The sequence below is a fragment of the Euwallacea fornicatus genome, chromosome 4 (genome assembly GCF_040115645.1).
Source record: "Euwallacea fornicatus isolate EFF26 chromosome 4, ASM4011564v1, whole genome shotgun sequence".
Taxonomy (NCBI): domain Eukaryota; kingdom Metazoa; phylum Arthropoda; class Insecta; order Coleoptera; family Curculionidae; genus Euwallacea; species Euwallacea fornicatus.
In genome coordinates this window covers 1-13,536 of record NC_089544.1, presented here as the reverse complement: position 1 = coordinate 13,536, position 13,536 = coordinate 1, and positions in this window count along the sequence as shown.

Below are 13,536 nucleotides of genomic sequence, written 5' to 3'. Positions count from 1 at the left end.
AACGTTTAGAGGGAATAAAGATGACAAAAACGTCGTCGACAGAACGGGGGGTTCAAAATGGGATGGGGGGCAAAATGGGGGCCGAGACGGAGGATCGGAAAAAGGGCGTTAAGGTACATCAGGTAAGAACCCAAAATAAAACTTTAACAGAGCAGAGAAGAGGAAAATTTGGTTCAGGTTAGCAGCAGCAGCAGCAGCAGAGGGGCACCAGCAGCAAGGGGGCACACCATTGGGAAGTGGCTCGATATGGTTATCGAGGCTGCAGGTAGGGAGGGTGTCACCTACACACGGTAGGGGGCGACTCGCTAAAATAGGTAAAACGTAGGGTTCACAGGGCGTAGCACCTGAAATCGTGGGGACCTAGAAAGAAGATTGCACCACCAACTTCAAGTTTAAGGTTCTCGAAGAACCTTAACGAGCAAGTAAGCAAGTGGTACAAGGAAATTTTGGACAAAAATTTCCACATTTGCCTAAATTCGCTCCTCATCAATCGATTCACACATTTAGCATTTACAAAAGACACACTTTAACACATTTTCAGTAGGTAGGTAGGTTTAGCTCGACCAGAACTTTGACTCGAAAGAGTCTGAGTGACCAACGAAGAGGCAGGATGTCATCATTTGCCCCCTTTAGCAAACACTGAACACGTTTTATACACGGGTTCACTTTGACCAGATCAAGGGGGGCCAGGGATACATCGAAGTTTCATCGACATCGACTCTCTCAGCAGGAACAGGGAGTTGGTATTTGTTAATAATTTTTTAGTAACTTTTTTTTAGCAGCAGAAACGGCATTCGGTAAATTCGTAAGGTGTATTTGGCGTAAGCAAGGTAAAAAGGAGCAGAGAACAGAGAGCAGAACTTGTCGGAGAAGAAAATATCCTAGGTAAGCACAGAAATTTGATTTAAATTTGAATATCGAGTGCTTATTTCCAACAAGGTACAAGTCTATCGTACAGCAGTAGTGTCTCTATACAGGGAACTAATTTAAAATTCAAAATACAACAGTTATACAAAGTGTGTATTACATTAATAACTGAATTTTTTAATTGAAAAAGTAGGCATTCATCCATTTTAACAATAAAACATCTTCAAATTTAGTTTTTTTTTAAATTTTATAGAGAACATAAGAAGCTGTAAAATATAGACACATAAAAGGAATTATTTTTTCTTTAAACAAATTATAAAGTGTAGGATCTTTCCTTTCATTTCTTACACAGTTATTTTAACAAAAACCATTATTTACAACAAGTAGAAAGTTCAACGTAGAGAGAATTTTTACTTGTATATTATTATTGTTTTGGTAAACATATACACATTCATACAGTGACTCATTTGTTTCAGAGTTAGTCCGTAAAAAGTTTATCAATGATACGATTCAGCATGGATTTTTAAAAAATTATGGAGCTCAACAAAGTGCACAGTTTCTAAGAGCAAAATTTTAATAAATCGCCAATATGACTTGTTAAAATTTTGCTTCTAGAAACTGTCCCAGTAGGCCTTAAATTTTACATCCACCAGGCCATTTTTGATAAAAATGTGTAATTTATAAAGCTCTATAATTTAAAAAAAATTGGGGCCAAACTGCACAATTAATAAAACTAATGCAAATTAGGGGACAGGTTGAAATGAAGATTTTTTCATAAAATATGAGAAAATATGTGAAGGAACCTTCTCTTAAAATTAATGACATCACTTAAGTTACACCCAACATGTACATTTCTTTTAATATTTATTTACAGTGTATTTCCTAAAGGTAAGGAAAATGTTTTATACGAAATTTATCAAAACCTGCAGCTACAGTTTCTCACTGGATTATTTTAAATGAATTAATTTTAAAATTTCCTAAAACTCTTGAAGAATAAAATACTTAAAATTACTCAAAGAACAATCCAACCCCTAACTACTAATTCACCTATTATTATGTAGGAAACACACTGTAAATACACACATTTGATTCTGGAGGTGAGATCACCTACATTATTACCAAAACGTCCATTCAAAAAATAATTTTAATTCTCTTCTTCATTCCTTTAAATATTTGCATCGTTTGCATCGAAGTAACAAACACCGAACACCCTGTAGATTTACAGTACATTTACAATTTGCATTAAGAAATAATTCCAATACTTCACTTTTTTCTTTTTGTTTTGTAAATGCACAATTGTTGATACAAGCCTTTTTAGGTTAACCAAAGGATATAAAAAGAGGAGGAGGACGAGGAGAATACGACGGCAGCAGCAGCAGCACAAAGACAAAAAACAACAGCAACATAACTTCGAGACTCTGCAGTGGATAAGGAGGATTTAAACAAGAACAGAAAGAAGATTTTCTCACAGCCGATTCACGTCACCTACAGAGAAGAAATATCCTAGATACAGGATCGTTCACACCATTTGACAATAATTTTCCAGTAATTTCAAAACTCATCATAGTATTTTGTAAAAACGTAACTTCAATATTTTAATCTCTCTAACGTTCAAGTCGATTACAATACATTCCACAGAGTATCTGATATGGCGTGAACGACCCTGTATTTTATTTAGTATTTAAGTTTAGATTAAGCGTTTTCCGGGGTAGTCATCATTCGAGTTAGCAACGAACTTTTAAAGAACGGATCGGGTGAATAATTCTCTCTCACACCCTCGCACAAGGGGCGAGTCTCAAGTAGGAGTTTTCTTTTTCTTTTCTTAATACAAATCTTCAGGTTAAATTTATTAGAAATCCGAAATATCAAAAACAACTCAAAACGACTTCTTTACGACTTCAAAACAATCATTCCGTTCCATACTTTTTAGACAAGATATTTTAACTAATACAAGTTTAGAGTATTTTTATGACACGTCGTGTTTTTGTCTTTTCTTTTTGTTACACTCACGTTAAACAAATGGTGGACAAGCAGCAATCTCGTATCACTTTCTTTACGAAACCTGAAACATAACGGGTTATCGAAACAGTGTTTGAACTTTTTAATTAGTTTTTCAAATTTTAATTTAATGAAATACTTCACAAACTCACTTTAATTTTTTTTTAACTTAAAAATAGGGTTTTGGCACCAAACAAAACAACACAAATTTTACACTTACCAAATACAATTAGAAGAGAATAGAAAAGAGGGACGAACATGTTCCACGTAGACCTTTAGATTTATATAATAATAACAGCAACAACAATAACAATTAAAAATCACAGTCAATATTTTAGAATGAGCAGGATATTCGGGTGGTTTTTGAGATTTCTCTTAACTTTTCGAAGTCGACATCGCGACACAAATCGAAAACTCCCACTCAAGACGTATTTCGCATATACACGGTGTAGAGTCTGGTATTAGTTGGCGAACTGGTATTAGTTGGCGAACCTCGGCTAACCGGAGATATTCGAAAAGTGACTTTTGCAACAATAACTCGGGCGTTTCTAAGCATATTTTAACGAAATTTTGCAGTGACGCATAGCTCGATTAGGCTAACATCTAACATTCGCCAAGGTTCGGGAAACGTAAAAAATGGGAGCCAAAGCACACGTTTTCCTCGTAACTTTTTCTTTTCTAATTTTTTCGATCGTTCGGCTAACAATTCATTCGGTCCTCGATTTATTTGAATTTCTTCATCGTCATAATAATTTAGATTCCCAAGTTACTTTACAAGTTACCTTAGAAAATATGTCAGTTTAAGATACCTTCTCTAACAGAACCAGAACGATTTCATTTTTTTTTATATTCAAGTCGAGAACGTAGTTTCAAAATATACATACACACACACATTTGCCAGGTTACTATTTTAATTTTCGCGTTACAATTACGTTTGTCAGGTTACTATTACATTTATCAGGTTATTATTAATTTGCCAGGTCACTATTATATTTTTCGGGTTACAATTACATTTGTCAGGTTAATATAATATTTTTCGGGTTTTTCTTTTAATTTTTTTCATGAAACGGTTTTGGGGTACTAGTAGCAAGGACGAGACTATTAGTTCTCACTTTTATATAATTCACGTAATTTTTATTTTTTCTTTTTTAATTGAAAGCTATACGTCACTGCAAGGTTTCATCAGGGTAAATTCAGTAATTCAAAAGACATTCGAATAATACCGTCGATTACACGATTCGAAAAGAAACGACTAAGACACTTTAAGCAGCAATCCACCAACGGGTATTAGTAGTGTTGAGTCACCAATCTAGATTTTTAGAACAATCGCAACGAAAAAACCCATCACTCCTCCTTTCTTTCTTTTTTTGTTCCTAGGGCATCAATAGTCTTTTCTCTCAGGTCATTCTTTGTAATCTTCCTCTCTAGTTTCGTTTTACACTACGGGTTCTATTCTTTTTCCAAACCCAAAACCAAAGCATCAAAATCAGTGATCTATTTCGGATTGTTTTTGAACTATTTATCGTAAACACGTCAAGTCGCCGACACACATTTATTTATATTTCTCGTATAGATTCACGGAACATCTCGGTTAAATTTGAAGTTCAAACAAACATATTTAAAAAATGTACATACAAGCAAGCAACACGAGTCGACTTCAAAGTTAACATTAACCCAATCTACGCGATTCTCCGTTAACTAATTCACGTTAAAAAAAAATATTTACCAAGCAAAAAAGGGTTCTAGAAATTACGGATTTCAAATGACGATTCAAAATTAACCAAGATGACTTCCGATTTCAGGTTACATTCAATTTCGCAATATTACGTGATTTTACAGTTTTTTTCCTCTATTTTTTTTTAAATTCTTCCATTCTTCCTTTATTTTTCCCATTTTTCACATAGTGGTTCAAATATTATTGCAATATAACTTTCCGTATAAACAGTAAGAATTATCAAAGGGACAGTTTAATTAATTACATACGTCGACAACTTAACGTGTTTATAGCAGATAGGGAAGAAGAAAAAAATATATATTAAAAGGAACCCATCGATAAGTGAACGGAAGGTAACGAGTTTAATTTTTAAAAATAATCGAAACACGAGACGATAGGCAATCGACCATCTTTGGGGTGTTCAGTTTAGATTTTGGATAAAGTAAGAACAGCGATCTAGCCGAGGTGGCGCGAAGTGCGTCCGGGTCAGGATAGGGAAATTGGAAAGATAGAATTTAGGATTAGTGACTTTGTACAAACTAGGATTTTAAAGTGTCATCGTCGTTTTTCTTTTAACTAAAAAACTAAGACGGTAAAGAAAGTGTAATCGACAGGAATATCGTTCGGGAGCGGATCGATACATTACGCGATTTTCGACACACAGGGTGATTTTAGATAAGTGGGGGACAGGCAAAGATCTACAAAAAAAAACATTCAAACAAAGTCTTCTTTATTTTCGGGAGCTCAACTTTTCTTTTTTTACGTAATTTCGTTTTTCCGAACACTTAACTTTTTTTTTGGAGATTCGAATTCTTCATCGACAGTACATACTATGTTTTTCGCTAAAAGTAACGAAATTCACAATAATAACAGACACTAAAAAAAAGATTTGATAAAACTATTAATTTTGTAGTAAATTAAAATTTATCACAAGAAAAATGAGTCCAACAGACGTCGGTTTTTTACGAAACGATCGTTTAGTATTTTCTAGCATTTCAATCGTAAAGTTTCGACAAGAGTTTTTTTATTCGAATTTTCAGGTCTTCGGTACTCGACCATAAACTACTTTTTTGTTCAACGATCCCACAAAAAAAAATCTGGTGATCAGGCGAGCCAGTTAACTTCACTAACATGCCCAATCCATCTTTGTGGGAAAGTGCATTTAAAATTTTTTCCACATTTCGTAACATAAGGAGCGGTAACTTTTTTTTTAACAAATTTGATAAAATTGGACTCTAGCGTTCGCGAGATAAGAGTTTGGTATTATTTATTGTGAATTTGATTACTTTTTTTTACTGCCAATAAAGAATTCGAACCTCCAAAAAAAATTTAGTGTGAAATTTTGAAAAAAGGAAGGTGACTTAAAAAAATCGACATCAAAAGTTGGGGTACCGGAAATATTCAGACTTCTTCATTTTCGGCACTTCAACTTTCTCATTTATTATTTTTATTATTATTTTTTTTAATGGACATCGTCAAAAGTCGAGGTACCGAAAATAAAGGGGATCTCAATATTTTCCTTTATTTTTAGTAGATCTTCCCGGTTACAAGATATTCGCTCGTTTCACTTATCTAGAATCATCACCGCGTACGATTCATTATTATTTTTTCCTTTTCTTTAATTTATCATTTCTTTTAATTTTTACACACACGCCAGAGAAGCACAAGGGTCGTTCAGCTTTTCCATTATTCTTCGATATTAATAACTAGCTAAACACTAACCAACAAAAGACACCAAGCACCAGACTACAATTAATTATACGATACCGACGAATTCACAGACCACTCTCGTGACTACGTCTGCAATCGAAGAGTTATCCCGATCGCGGTATCGCGGTATCTTCACCCCTTTTCATAGAAACAAACGCCCTAAAGACCGAACATAGACATAGACATAGACACAAACACTATTATTCACCGACATACATAAGTTATAATCCACTACAATGGATGTTGTAGGTTTTGGTTGGTGGAAATTAGTGATACAAATTCTTGGGTTTTCGAGCTTTATTGCGGTGATGGTAACAAGTTGAAAGTTCGAGCGAATCTAATCTATCTCACCGGAAAAAGTTTTTAACTAGTCAATCGTCCTTTTTACTTCTATGGCACCGCTATCAGTTTTATGGCCGAAGCGGCACCCTTTTGATCCAGGTCCAGGCTGCTGATACAGCGTCTGCCTGTAGGCCTCTGGGATAATATGACACATATATATTAAAATATTTTTATTAATTTGTTTTTTATTTGATTTGTATAATTTGTATTACTTATTTATTAATTAGTTTTTTTAATTTCTTATTTCTTTTAATTATTATTTTATTTTTTACTTTTTTATTATTCATTTTTTTTAATTTGATTTGTAAGTGTATTACATACAGGATCATTCAGATTCGACGCTCATCATTAAGATCTCGGTAACCGTAAGAGACACGAGGTGGGTCAAATCGGGGCGAAGTCGTACAATTGGGAGCTTAGGAAAATTCCCATTACTTCCGGAGATATCCGAAAAAATAATTAAAAACGAATGGCACGTTATAATCGCCACCTTTTTTGAATTTTAACGAAATGACGTATCAAACATAAATTTATTAACTTGAAACGTCACAACAAAGTATCCTCGTTCTTGTTTTTCAAAGCACTCTTAGCGAAATCATTTTTTTTTCAATATTTTCATCAAACTGCAGGTTGCAGGAAATCTAAACGTGAAATTTCAAACACGACTTAAGTATTTTCTAGAAGATGAAAAGTGGCAATTATAACGTTCCTTTCGGAATATTCCAAATCGTATAACTTCGCCCCCATTTAACTCGCCTCGTATCTCTCACGGTTACTTGGATCTCGACGACGAGCGTCGAATCTGAATAACCCCGTATATATATATACACGTCGGAGATTTATCAGTCCTCAAGTCTAGAAATGTAAAATTTGAGTTGGCAATAAGGACCATTGGAAATGGAATGGGAACCGCGAAGAAGACAATAATTTAAAAAAAAAGAAGGTAGCCGTCGAGCAGTAGTGAATTCGTGAGCCTCGTTTTTATTTTTTTATCATACCATCAATCGATACGAAAAAAAACATAAAAATTATCAATGACGGAGAACATCGCTAACATTACTTCGACACATGTATGTCATTGATAATTTTAATGTTTTATTAAGTAAATGGATAGTAAGGCAAGACTAACGAATTCACTTCCCTTCTTTTTAATTACTGCCTTCTTCACAGTTTCCATTCCCATTCCCATTCCCCGTGGTCCTCTCGACTCAAGGGAAAGGTACTCGTTCGTCCTGGTTTTTGCCACGGACCGAAACTTCACACATGATCCTTAATTGCGTCGGTAATAGTGACCTCGTTCGACACTGCTTCATCTCCACGATAAACCCGTCAACCTGACAACCTGTTCTTCAGCCTCATTGCTAACTCAAATTTTACATTAAAAACTTAAGAACTAACATATCTCCGACACACATATATATTTTTTATTTGATTTGTATAATTTGTATTACATAGTTATTTATTCATTTTCTTTTCTTTATTTTTAATTCTTTCTCTTTTTCATTTTTTTAAAATTCTTATTGTCTTTATTTTAATTTTTGTATTTTATTCTTTCTTTTATCATGTTTTTTTAATTCTCATTTTCTTTATTTTTAATTTATTGTTTTCTCTTGATCATTTTTTATTTGTTGCTACTTATTGTTTTCTTAATTTTTCCTCTTTCTAATTTTTATATTTTATTCTTTTTCTATATTTATCATTTCTTTTTATTTTAAATATTTTTGTTTTCTTTCTTTTAGCTTCAATTTTTTTATTATTAATTTTCTTTACTTAATTTTTTATTCTCTTTCTTTTTCATCATGTTTAATTTTTATATTTTTTGCCTTCGTTTTTATTATCTATTCTTCTTTACTTTTTTCATTGTTCATTTTCTTTATTTTTTATTTATTTATTTTCTTTTCTTAATTTTTATTGTATTCAATTTTTTCCTTTTGCTTTTTATTCTCATTCCTTTTTCATTTTTTAATTGTTCATTTTTATTTCTTTCGTTTTCTTATTATTCTTGTTCCTTTCTTAATTTTTATATTTGTTATTCTCATTCTTTTTTTCATTTTTTAATTGTTGTTTTGTTCTTTCGTTTTCTTATTATTCATGTTCCTTTCTTAATTGTTTTATTTGTTATTCTCATTCGTTTTTTCATTTTTTAATTGTTATTTTGTTTCTTCGTTTTCTTATTATTCATGTTCCTTTCTTAATTTTTATATTTGTTATTCTCATTCGTTTTTTTCATTGTTATTTTGTTCTTTCGTTTTTATAATCTTTTTCTTTACCTTTTTAATTGTTCATTTTTATTTCTATCGTTTCCTATTATTCATGTTCCTTTCTTAATTTTTATATTTGTTATTCTCATTCGTTTTTCATTTTTTAATTATTTTGTTCTTTCGTTTTCTTATTATTCATGTTCCTTTCTTCATTTTTTTATTTGTTATTCTCATTCATTTTTTAATTGTTATTTTGTTCTTTCGTTTTTATAATCTTCTTTTCTTTACCGTTTTAATTGTTCATTTTCTTAATTTTTATTTTTTTCCTTTGTTTTTATTATTCATGTTCTTTTCTTAATTTTTCATTTTTATGTTTTTCTTTCGTTTTTCTTTTCGTTTTTTCTCTTTACTTATTTTCATTGTTCATTTTCGTTTCTTAATTTTTATTCTTTCTCTTATTTTCTTCATTTTTATTATCAGTGTTTTTATTCATTTAATTTTTTCTTTATTTAGATTTCTAACTTTCGTTCCTTAATTTTTTTATTATTCAATTTTCTAAATCATTTTTTTTCTTTTATGTTTTTCATTGATTATTTCATTTCTTTATTTTTATTCTTTCTTATTTTATTATTTTCTTTTTTATCATTTTTGTTTGTTTAATTTTTTTAATTCATATTACTTTTATTCATTTTAATTTTTTCTTTATTTATATTTTTAACATTCTCTCGTTATCATTATCATTTTTTTATTTATTTATTTTAATTTTATCTTTATTGTTCTTTTTTTGTTATTTCTTTTCTTTTATTTATTCTTTTTATTATTATAAGGTTTTAATTGTTATTTGTTTATTTATTGTTATATTTGTTGTTTGTGGAATTGTGTGTGTGAAATAAGAAACAATGAAAATATCTACAGTTGTTTTATTTAGTATTAAGCACGACAACCCGGGTTGGTAAGAAACAAAAATATGTCAGGTTAGTTTAGAAATACAAAAATAAACAACCCGGGTTAGTTCAAAAAAAAAAAAAAAGCTCAGGTTAGTTCAGAAAATGGAAAAATAGAAACGAATCCACGCCAAATTGAAAAATATGAAAAGTGAGATTCTAACTGATAGAATAATTTACAAAATATACTAGTTCAGGTTAGTTCAGGTTAGTTCAGGTTAGTTCAGGTTAGTTCAGGTTAGTTCAGGTTAGTTCAGGTTAGTTCAGGTTAGTTCAGGTTAGTTCAGGTTAGTTCAGGTTAGTTCAGGTTAGTTCAGGTTAGTTCAGGTTAGTTCAGGTTAGTTCAGGTTAGTTCAGGTTAGTTCAGGTTAGTTCAGGTTAGTTCAGGTTAGTTCAGGTTAGTTCAGGTTAGTTCAGGTTAGTTCAGGTTAGTTCAGGTTAGTTCAGGTTAGTTCAGGTTAGTTCAGGTTAGTTCAGGTTAGTTCAGGTTAGTTCAGGTTAGTTCAGGTTAGTTCAGGTTAGTTCAGGTTAGTTCAGGTTAGTTCAGGTTAGTTCAGGTTAGTTCAGGTTAGTTCAGGTTAGTTCAGGTTAGTTCAGGTTAGTTCAGGTTAGTTCAGGTTAGTTCAGGTTAGTTCAGGTTAGTTCAGGTTAGTTCAGGTTAGTTCAGGTTAGTTCAGGTTAGTTCAGGTTAGTTCAGGTTAGTTCAGGTTAGTTCAGGTTAGTTCAGGTTAGTTCAGGTTAGTTCAGGTTAGTTCAGGTTAGTTCAGGTTAGTTCAGGTTAGTTCAGGTTAGTTCAGGTTAGTTCAGGTTAGTTCAGGTTAGTTCAGGTTAGTTCAGGTTAGTTCAGGTTAGTTCAGGTTAGTTCAGGTTAGTTCAGGTTAGTTCAGGTTAGTTCAGGTTAGTTCAGGTTAGTTCAGGTTAGTTCAGGTTAGTTCAGGTTAGTTCAGGTTAGTTCAGGTTAGTTCAGGTTAGTTCAGGTTAGTTCAGGTTAGTTCAGGTTAGTTCAGGTTAGTTCAGGTTAGTTCAGGTTAGTTCAGGTTAGTTCAGGTTAGTTCAGGTTAGTTCAGGTTAGTTCAGGTTAGTTCAGGTTAGTTCAGGTTAGTTCAGGTTAGTTCAGGTTAGTTCAGGTTAGTTCAGGTTAGTTCAGGTTAGTTCAGGTTAGTTCAGGTTAGTTCAGGTTAGTTCAGGTTAGTTCAGGTTAGTTCAGGTTAGTTCAGGTTAGTTCAGGTTAGTTCAGGTTAGTTCAGGTTAGTTCAGGTTAGTTCAGGTTAGTTCAGGTTAGTTCAGGTTAGTTCAGGTTAGTTCAGGTTAGTTCAGGTTAGTTCAGGTTAGTTCAGGTTAGTTCAGGTTAGTTCAGGTTAGTTCAGGTTAGTTCAGGTTAGTTCAGGTTAGTTCAGGTTAGTTCAGGTTAGTTCAGGTTAGTTCAGGTTAGTTCAGGTTAGTTCAGGTTAGTTCAGGTTAGTTCAGGTTAGTTCAGGTTAGTTCAGGTTAGTTCAGGTTAGTTCAGGTTAGTTCAGGTTAGTTCAGGTTAGTTCAGGTTAGTTCAGGTTAGTTCAGGTTAGTTCAGGTTAGTTCAGGTTAGTTCAGGTTAGTTCAGGTTAGTTCAGGTTAGTTCAGGTTAGTTCAGGTTAGTTCAGGTTAGTTCAGGTTAGTTCAGGTTAGTTCAGGTTAGTTCAGGTTAGTTCAGGTTAGTTCAGGTTAGTTCAGGTTAGTTCAGGTTAGTTCAGGTTAGTTCAGGTTAGTTCAGGTTAGTTCAGGTTAGTTCAGGTTAGTTCAGGTTAGTTCAGGTTAGTTCAGGTTAGTTCAGGTTAGTTCAGGTTAGTTCAGGTTAGTTCAGGTTAGTTCAGGTTAGTTCAGGTTAGTTCAGGTTAGTTCAGGTTAGTTCAGGTTAGTTCAGGTTAGTTCAGGTTAGTTCAGGTTAGTTCAGGTTAGTTCAGGTTAGTTCAGGTTAGTTCAGGTTAGTTCAGGTTAGTTCAGGTTAGTTCAGGTTAGTTCAGGTTAGTTCAGGTTAGTTCAGGTTAGTTCAGGTTAGTTCAGGTTAGTTCAGGTTAGTTCAGGTTAGTTCAGGTTAGTTCAGGTTAGTTCAGGTTAGTTCAGGTTAGTTCAGGTTAGTTCAGGTTAGTTCAGGTTAGTTCAGGTTAGTTCAGGTTAGTTCAGGTTAGTTCAGGTTAGTTCAGGTTAGTTCAGGTTAGTTCAGGTTAGTTCAGGTTAGTTCAGGTTAGTTCAGGTTAGTTCAGGTTAGTTCAGGTTAGTTCAGGTTAGTTCAGGTTAGTTCAGGTTAGTTCAGGTTAGTTCAGGTTAGTTCAGGTTAGTTCAGGTTAGTTCAGGTTAGTTCAGGTTAGTTCAGGTTAGTTCAGGTTAGTTCAGGTTAGTTCAGGTTAGTTCAGGTTAGTTCAGGTTAGTTCAGGTTAGTTCAGGTTAGTTCAGGTTAGTTCAGGTTAGTTCAGGTTAGTTCAGGTTAGTTCAGGTTAGTTCAGGTTAGTTCAGGTTAGTTCAGGTTAGTTCAGGTTAGTTCAGGTTAGTTCAGGTTAGTTCAGGTTAGTTCAGGTTAGTTCAGGTTAGTTCAGGTTAGTTCAGGTTAGTTCAGGTTAGTTCAGGTTAGTTCAGGTTAGTTCAGGTTAGTTCAGGTTAGTTCAGGTTAGTTCAGGTTAGTTCAGGTTAGTTCAGGTTAGTTCAGGTTAGTTCAGGTTAGTTCAGGTTAGTTCAGGTTAGTTCAGGTTAGTTCAGGTTAGTTCAGGTTAGTTCAGGTTAGTTCAGGTTAGTTCAGGTTAGTTCAGGTTAGTTCAGGTTAGTTCAGGTTAGTTCAGGTTAGTTCAGGTTAGTTCAGGTTAGTTCAGGTTAGTTCAGGTTAGTTCAGGTTAGTTCAGGTTAGTTCAGGTTAGTTCAGGTTAGTTCAGGTTAGTTCAGGTTAGTTCAGGTTAGTTCAGGTTAGTTCAGGTTAGTTCAGGTTAGTTCAGGTTAGTTCAGGTTAGTTCAGGTTAGTTCAGGTTAGTTCAGGTTAGTTCAGGTTAGTTCAGGTTAGTTCAGGTTAGTTCAGGTTAGTTCAGGTTAGTTCAGGTTAGTTCAGGTTAGTTCAGGTTAGTTCAGGTTAGTTCAGGTTAGTTCAGGTTAGTTCAGGTTAGTTCAGGTTAGTTCAGGTTAGTTCAGGTTAGTTCAGGTTAGTTCAGGTTAGTTCAGGTTAGTTCAGGTTAGTTCAGGTTAGTTCAGGTTAGTTCAGGTTAGTTCAGGTTAGTTCAGGTTAGTTCAGGTTAGTTCAGGTTAGTTCAGGTTAGTTCAGGTTAGTTCAGGTTAGTTCAGGTTAGTTCAGGTTAGTTCAGGTTAGTTCAGGTTAGTTCAGGTTAGTTCAGGTTAGTTCAGGTTAGTTCAGGTTAGTTCAGGTTAGTTCAGGTTAGTTCAGGTTAGTTCAGGTTAGTTCAGGTTAGTTCAGGTTAGTTCAGGTTAGTTCAGGTTAGTTCAGGTTAGTTCAGGTTAGTTCAGGTTAGTTCAGGTTAGTTCAGGTTAGTTCAGGTTAGTTCAGGTTAGTTCAGGTTAGTTCAGGTTAGTTCAGGTTAGTTCAGGTTAGTTCAGGTTAGTTCAGGTTAGTTCAGGTTAGTTCAGGTTAGTTCAGGTTAGTTATTCAGGTTAGTTCAGGTTAGTTCAGGTTAGTTCAGGTTAGTTCAGGTTAGTTCAGGTTAGTTAGTTCAGGTTAGTTCAGGTTAGTTCAGGTTAGTTCAGGTTAGTTCAGGTTAGTTCAGGTTAGTTCAGGTTAGTTCAGGTTAGA